Source organism: Taudactylus pleione, unplaced genomic scaffold (genome assembly GCF_031769625.1).
Source record: "Taudactylus pleione unplaced genomic scaffold, aTauple2 ptg000642l, whole genome shotgun sequence".
NCBI classification, from domain to species: Eukaryota; Metazoa; Chordata; class Amphibia; order Anura; family Myobatrachidae; genus Taudactylus; species Taudactylus pleione.
Window position 1 is genome coordinate 6,350,915 of NW_028285044.1, and position 7,403 is coordinate 6,358,317.

A 7,403-nucleotide genomic window follows, 5' to 3' on the forward strand; every position below is an offset into this window, starting at 1 on the left:
CACTCTGGGGTCCCCCAGGAGGAGGCCCGTCCCGTCAAGCGGAGGGCTTGTCATCAGGCTTGGCAGCCAGATGTCTGGTACTCCAGGGCTGATTCTTAGGCTTGGCAGATTTCTTGGTGGTGGACGGCCTGGGAAAGGACTGAGGCCCTGATTCAGACCTGCTCGCTGCCGGAGGCAACTCACAAGTCTGAAGGGCGTTGGGTTTTTTTTCTGTCCGGCCTCCTGGTCGCTCGCCACCCACAGCTTTAGCGAGCAGCCAGGTGATGGTCGCGACCATCGGGGCTTGCGATGAGACCCTTGTGGTAGGGTCTCGTCTGCCGCAAGCCCCAGTGAGCTTCCGGCTCTAATAGAGCTGGAAGCTCACCACTGACATCACTCGTGATGTCAGTGGGGCCACCCCCAAACAACAGGCGTTTCATCGGCAATGCCTCCGTTTGGCCTGCCACCCCCCCTGACCCGCCTACCAAATGGGGCGAGCTGTCGATCAACATCGACAGCTGCCCCTTTTGGATGTGAGCGCTGGAGCGAGTGATTTCTCGCTCGCTCCGGGGCTCGCGCGTGCGCACTGCGCGGCCATTGACCCGATTGTGAGCGAATAGCGCTTGCGAGTGGGTCTGAATCAGGCCCTGAGTTCTAGCCTAACCTGGGGCCCGATAGGTCCGAAAGGACGGAGTCCGAATCCCCGAAGAAGCTGGAGCAGAAGGCAGGCAAGCTGACTTAGCTCCTGCAAAGGTATTCATAATCTTGTCCAAATCAGGGCCAAACAAGACTTTACCGCCATAAGGCAAACATTCCAACCCCTTCTTGGATTCTGCATCAGCTCTCCAAGAACGGAGTCTCAGAGAACGGCGAGCCACAATGGCTGCTGAGGAAACCCTTGCATTTATTAGGCCAATATCCAACGCTGCCTCATTTATATAGGTAGCCGAATCTCTGAGATTTCCCACCAGATTCAGCTGTTCCTTGGTAGCATTAGAAGCTAAGGATGTTTCAAGGCTATTAGCCCAACATTCCATGGCCTGAGCCACCCAGCAAATGGCCATAGCTGGTTTGCACGCAGCCCCCGAAAGGGAATAAACAGATTTAAGGCATACCTCTACCTTGCTATCTGTAACATCCTTCAGGGACAACATGGAAGGCATAGGAAGCGTTGCGCTTCTTATCAAGCGCATGACATGGGAATCCACCACCGTCGTAGTCTCCCATTTGGAAAAATAATTCTCAGCAAAAGGGTAAGCAGAGATTAGACGCTTCTGTGGTTGATAGCGCTTTCAAGGCGTTTTACAAGCTACCTCCAAATGATTCACCAATTGGTCAGACAATGGGAATGTAGCCTCAGTCACTTTTTCTTCCATGAAATATGCATGCCTAGATTTAGGCGCAGGAGGCTCATCCTCCTCAATGATCAGGCTGCTTTTACAGCTTGTATTAGCCCTGGAATATATATATTAGACTTGACCCCTGCCTCCAGAGGTAGCTCAGAGTCAGACTCATTCAGAAGCAGTCCATCATCAGATGACACATCATCATCATCATCATCATCCTATAAAGTAGATTGAGATGATAGCAAAACCCTTTTAGCTGGTTTGTTGATAGGTGCGCCCTGCTGGCGTACCTCAGTCGCACCCTGCAATATAGCAGGAACTGTATTAACCCACTGTGGACACATAGGAGGGCCTGCTAAACGCCCATGGCGGCTCCCGCTGAATGGCCAAAGCCTCAGAAGGACCCGGGGCAGTGTAACACCGGAAACATAACTCCTCAGAGGCTATGTCCCCTGCCCCTAACACTGCTGTACATTTTTTACAGAACAGTATAATAGGAGTTAACTTAGTCATATCACTCTCACTGCCAGACATAGTAAAGAGGATCACTTAATCAGAGACTGAGGGCCTGATTCAGACCCGCTCGCAAGCGAGTCGATAGTGGCCCAGTGCACACGTGCGGCGTGAGCCCAGGAGCGAGTGAGACCTTCACTCGCTGCGGAGCTCGCAGCAAAATGGGCGGCTGTCGATATTGATCGACAGCTCACCCCATTTTGTAGGTGGGTAGGGGGGATGGCTGAACAAACAGAGGCGTTCCCGAAGGCGGCCCTACTGACATCACTCGTGATGTCAGTAGTGGACTTCCGGCTCTATTAGAGCTGGTAGTCCACTTGGCATTGCAAGGGCAGAGACCCTACCACAAGGGTCTCCTCGCAATGCCGATGGTCGCGATAATCGCGAAAATCACCAGGCCACTCGCACAAGCTGTGGGTGGTCACCAACAGCTGTGCGAGCGGCCTGGAGGCCGGAACTGAAAAAAATAGGGACGCTCTGATACAGAGCGAGCGCACGCAAATAGCGTGCGCCTCTGAATCATGCCCTGAGTGTCAGCTGCGACTTGTGCCACACCCGCACCACACCCGTGCATATGGCCTTTTCAGAATAGCAGAACAGGTACAGAGATAGCAACAAAAGATAGTTTTTTAGCAAAGAAAACAGACAGAGCTAGCATACAGTCTCAAACAAATGCAGAAAACAATAATACCTGCACTTAATGGCACTTCCTTAAGGTGAGCTCAGGGAGGACAGAAACCTCCCACTTAAATCAACTACAAGACAGCGTCTAGTAGGACAAGAAGTGCTACATACACTGACCACCAACCAGAGGAGAGGTATGTAGGGGGACCCGTACTCCGCACTGCCTGTGGAGATCAGCGACACACAGCCAGGAGAATGACCATCGAAGAACTCATGGGGAGGCGGAGCCGGAAACAGGAAGCTGTCACAGATCAAGCCAGACCACAGTGGAAAGGCGTGTCCACCAGCGGGGAGGAGCCGCCTGTTAGACAGGGAACGCTGTCTCCCCTGGCCAGAGTGTAACCCCTAGGATGCTGAAGTGTTCTGAAAACTCCAGTCTCAGGGGGCGTGGCCAAGACGGACATGGAGTAGCTAGCACTAAGCTGAGCTCTCCAGCCGCGATATCCGCTGCCAACATCCAGACCTATGACAAGCGGTGCCCACTATACTTACCATGTGGGGGAAGGTGTGCTGCCTCTGGGGAAACAGTTTGAGCCACTTCCCATCTCCTTCTGTCCGTCCGCGCGGCTCCGTGTGCTGTTTCCTCCTGCCTCTGCACGTGGCCCCGTCTCCTGCTGCGGCTTCCTGTCCTGCCACTGAGTGTCACGGCCAGGGTATTTCAGCATGGCGCTAGGCGAGTGTTACCTGTGAGGTCGTTGTGGCGCGGGCTGTCTGGTGGCGGAGCTGGTGTCTGGCGGGGGGCTTTGGCTGCATGCGTTGTTGTGCGTGTATGTTGTCACTCTGCGCTGGTAAGGCCTGGAGGCGTCTCTGTTCCATTTGGCATGGGCGCCGCCATCTTGCCTTCTGGCCATGTGATGCGACTGGCCAATCCTGGTGAGTCACATGTTCCCTCCGGCCAGTAACAGCACGGCATGGGGTATTTAGGAAGGGTCAGTGCCTTCCTTCTTTGCCAGTGCAACGTGTATCTCAGCCTAGCTGAGAGGGAGTTCTCTGTGCTTATCCTGTTCCTGTGAATTCGCTGTCTGCCAGTCTGCCTGTCAGCTCCTAGCTTCCGCTGGACTACCCCGCTTCCTCCATCACCCTTGCCCATACCTGAGTGCCTGAGCCTGCTGAAATCCTGCTCATTTTCTTTAGTTCACTACCTGCATACCTGGCTTATTATTTCCTGCATCACTACCTGCATACCTGCTTGATTATTTTCAGTCTCACTACCTGCACATCTGGACAGCTCTAATTGTTTCTACTTGGACATTAACCCATTACTCCCACCACAGAACTCTTGTGCACATTTATATATTCCTGGATTTTTATTTACTGCCATATTTTATGTCTACTCAAGCACTTATTAAAAAACCTAGCTTTTTATTCAAACCTGCTTCTGTGATCGCTCCTGCTACCACCCTGGGTCCACAAACAACCCAGAATATAACACTGAGCTCCCTGGAGTTGGTGTTTGCCGCGTGTGCTGCTGTGGGATCCTGCAGCCGCCGGGGATATTTGCGGGGCACGTGCCTCCTCCTCCTGCCCTTCCATTGCCGGGTGCATCCTGGGACTGTTGCTGGCCTCATCTGCCGCGGGGGGACCCTGTAGCCTGCCGGAGCTCGCTGTGTACATAGTGGCAACTACAAGTGAGTGCCTGATCACCCCCTCATCTTCCTCGGACCTCCTGAGCAGCGGTGCTGTTTAGCCCTCCCCTTGCTGTACAGTGCTGGCCATAGTGCTTTTCTGGGGCTACTCAGTGCTGTTATCTCTGGGGCTGTGAAGCTTTATCCTGTGAGCCTGGTAGCGGCCATTTTTTTCCTCAGTTAACCCATTGACTCTCTGCCTGCAGTAGCTCTCTATATCCCTAGTCTGTTTTGTCCTTCAGCTATGGGGAAAACAAACCATACATCAGCTGCTGCTAAACTGGAACGCTTCTCTCGTAACCCTGTGTCTAATACTCCACAGAAGGAAAATCCTGTAGAAACGCCCGATCAATCACCCCCTTTAAATACAGCTCCTCCTGCTGCGCAGACCCAGGAGATCACCTTACAGCAGGTGTTGGATGCTGTAACTACCAGTGAGAAGCGCTTAGCTGACCAGATTGGCTCTGTACAGTCCGATCTGACTGTTATTCATCAAGATTTACAGCGTGTTCGCGAGAGGGTTGGAGAGACTGAGACACGGATTTCCACCTTGGAAGATTCGTTCTCCCCACTTAAAGTACGAGTTAATACCTTGGATTCTCAAATGTCGGCCGTGCAACGTAAATTGTCAGATATGGAAGGGCGATTATGTCGCAACAATGTTCACTTCATAGGATTGCCGGAAAAGGAGGAAGGAAATAATCCTGAAGAATTTTTAGAAAAATGGCTCCTGGAAGTTTTTGGTCGTGATGCTTTTACTTCTCACTTTGCAGTGGAACGGGCTCATCGCGTTCCTACTAGGGCACCGCCACCTGGAGCACCTGCCCGCACGTTCATAGCCAAATTCTTACACTATCAAGATCGTGATTCGGTCCTCAGGCTAGTTCGTGTCAAAGGTCCTATGGAAAGGAATGGCTGTCGGGTCTCAGTATTTCCTGATTTTTCTATTGATGTGCAAAAGGAGAGAGCTCAATGTATACCAATTAAGAGACGCCTGCGTGAATTGAATCTCCCATATGCAATGTTATTTCCGTCGAAGCTAAGAGTTATTGCTGAGGGGGAAACAAAGGGCCTGATTCAGACCCACTCGCGAGCGGCTGTCCGCTCGCAAGTGGGTCGATGTTCTGGACCGAGCATGCGCACGACGGAGGGAGCTCCGTCGTGCGCATGCGCCAGACGCGACGAGCGAAGGAAAGTCCTTCGCTCGTTGTGTCCGATCAAAGGGGGCGTGCTGTCAATGTTGATTGACAGCACGCCCCCTTTGGTAGGCGTGCCGGGGGCGTTCCCACGGGAACGCCTCCCGTCAAAAGCCGGCCCACTGACATCACTAGTGATGTCAGTGGGAGTGATTTTGGCTCTGATAGAGCCAAAATCACTCCGGAGCTTGCGGTTGAAAACCTCAACCGCAGGCTCCGGCTCGCAGTTTCGATGGTCGCGATGGTCACGACCATCGCGGCCATCAAACTGCACGCTCGTATAGCCTGTGGGTGGTCACCCACAGCTATACGAGCGTCCAGGAGGACGCTCCTTTTTCATGGAGGCCGGCCCTCATTCAGAGCGTGCGCTCTGCTCAGAGCGTACGGCTCTGAATGAGGGCCAAAGTTCTTTATGTCTCCGAAAGAGGCTGCTCTATGGCTAGATCGCACCAGGCCCGGTCGCAGACAGGTGGCTGAAGACTAATTCAGATGGACCATAACTTGCCTTGAACTCACGTAACTATGTTTTGATTCTGAGTACTGTCTGTTGCTCTTATATAGGCTGAGCGCTTATGACTTGCTGTGATCTCCAAGTTATTAACTATTTGTTGATAACAAGTCTGATAGTATTACGAGATCACTATATTTACATCTGTTACTGATTGCAACTAACGACTATTGTTTATTTGTCGGTTTATTGCCTTGTATTCCGATTGCGCTATACAAGCTTATGTCACCTTTCTGCTGTATGTATTATATTTGGGTTTGTGCACCTTCCCCTGCTATTGTATGTTCTTTGTTTTTTTTTTTTTGCAGGGGCACCGAGGGTATTATTGGCTGGAGAGTTCCCTCATGTCTAGGGGTCATTTAAATTCTTTGCTCCATACTCTGTAGGTGGGTTGCTATAACAGGATAATTGTTAGGAATTATAGTTAGGGATTTAGGTATGCCGAAGTTGGGGTTAGGTATACGGGTTGGGGTTTTTCTTTTGCTTTTTTGTGTGTCTTGAGGGAAGTTTCTATAGTGAGGTCATGTTAATTTTTTTTGTATCACAATTTTTTTTTATGCATATACCATTGTATATTTAAAGTACTTATTTGATTGTTTCGCACATTCTAATGCTATTTTGTGGGCTATCCGCTATTTATTGTTGCTATTATCTGTTGATAATCTGGAATGATGGCTACTCCATTGAGAATTGTATCTTGGAATGTCCGAGGGCTTAATGATAAAATTAAAAGATCCTTAGTCCTCCGGCAGCTCCGACAATATGGTTCTGACATTGCATGCCTCACTGAAACACATTTGCTGGGGGGTAGGTTTATGTCAGTAAAAAAAATGTGGGTTGGCTGGGCTTACCATACGTCACACACTTCATCATCCAGGGGTGTTTCAATCCTTATACGCAGATCACTTGGTTTTGAGTTGGTTTCCCTGCAAAGTGACCCTTGGGGACGGTATGTTTTTTTACAATGTCGAATAAATGCTGCCCCCATTCTTTTACTGGCTACATATATCCCACCTCCGAACTCATCTGAGGTTATGAAAAAAGCAGCTAAATACATGGCTAGATTCCCAGATACACCTGTGATCTGTGTGGGGGACTTTAACAACGTAATGGATCCTGTTCTTGAAAGGCGGAGCAATGCCTCTGGTTCCTCTTTCTCCAGTAGTGGTCGCTTCGTGGCCCTTGTGGCAGAGCTGGGTTTAGTGGATGCTTGGAGAACGAGACATCCAACGGAGAAACAATATTCCTGTTTTTCACATAGTTATCATTCGTTCTCCAGGATTGACCTTGCCCTGATCTCCCCCAATCTGTTGCCTAAACTTCAGGCAGTTTTATACAAAGCAAGAGGGATTTCAGACCACTCCCCATTAGTACTTGGGTTGGACCTGATTGGTCATCGCGGACATTCCTTCTGGAAGCTCAACCCCTTTTGGTTAACCCGTATGGGAGCGGGGTCGGAACTAGAGGCTACCTCGGGTGAATTCTTCTCTAATAACCATGGCTCGACTTCTGCTACGGTGGTTTGGGATGCCTTTAAATCCTTCTTAAGGGG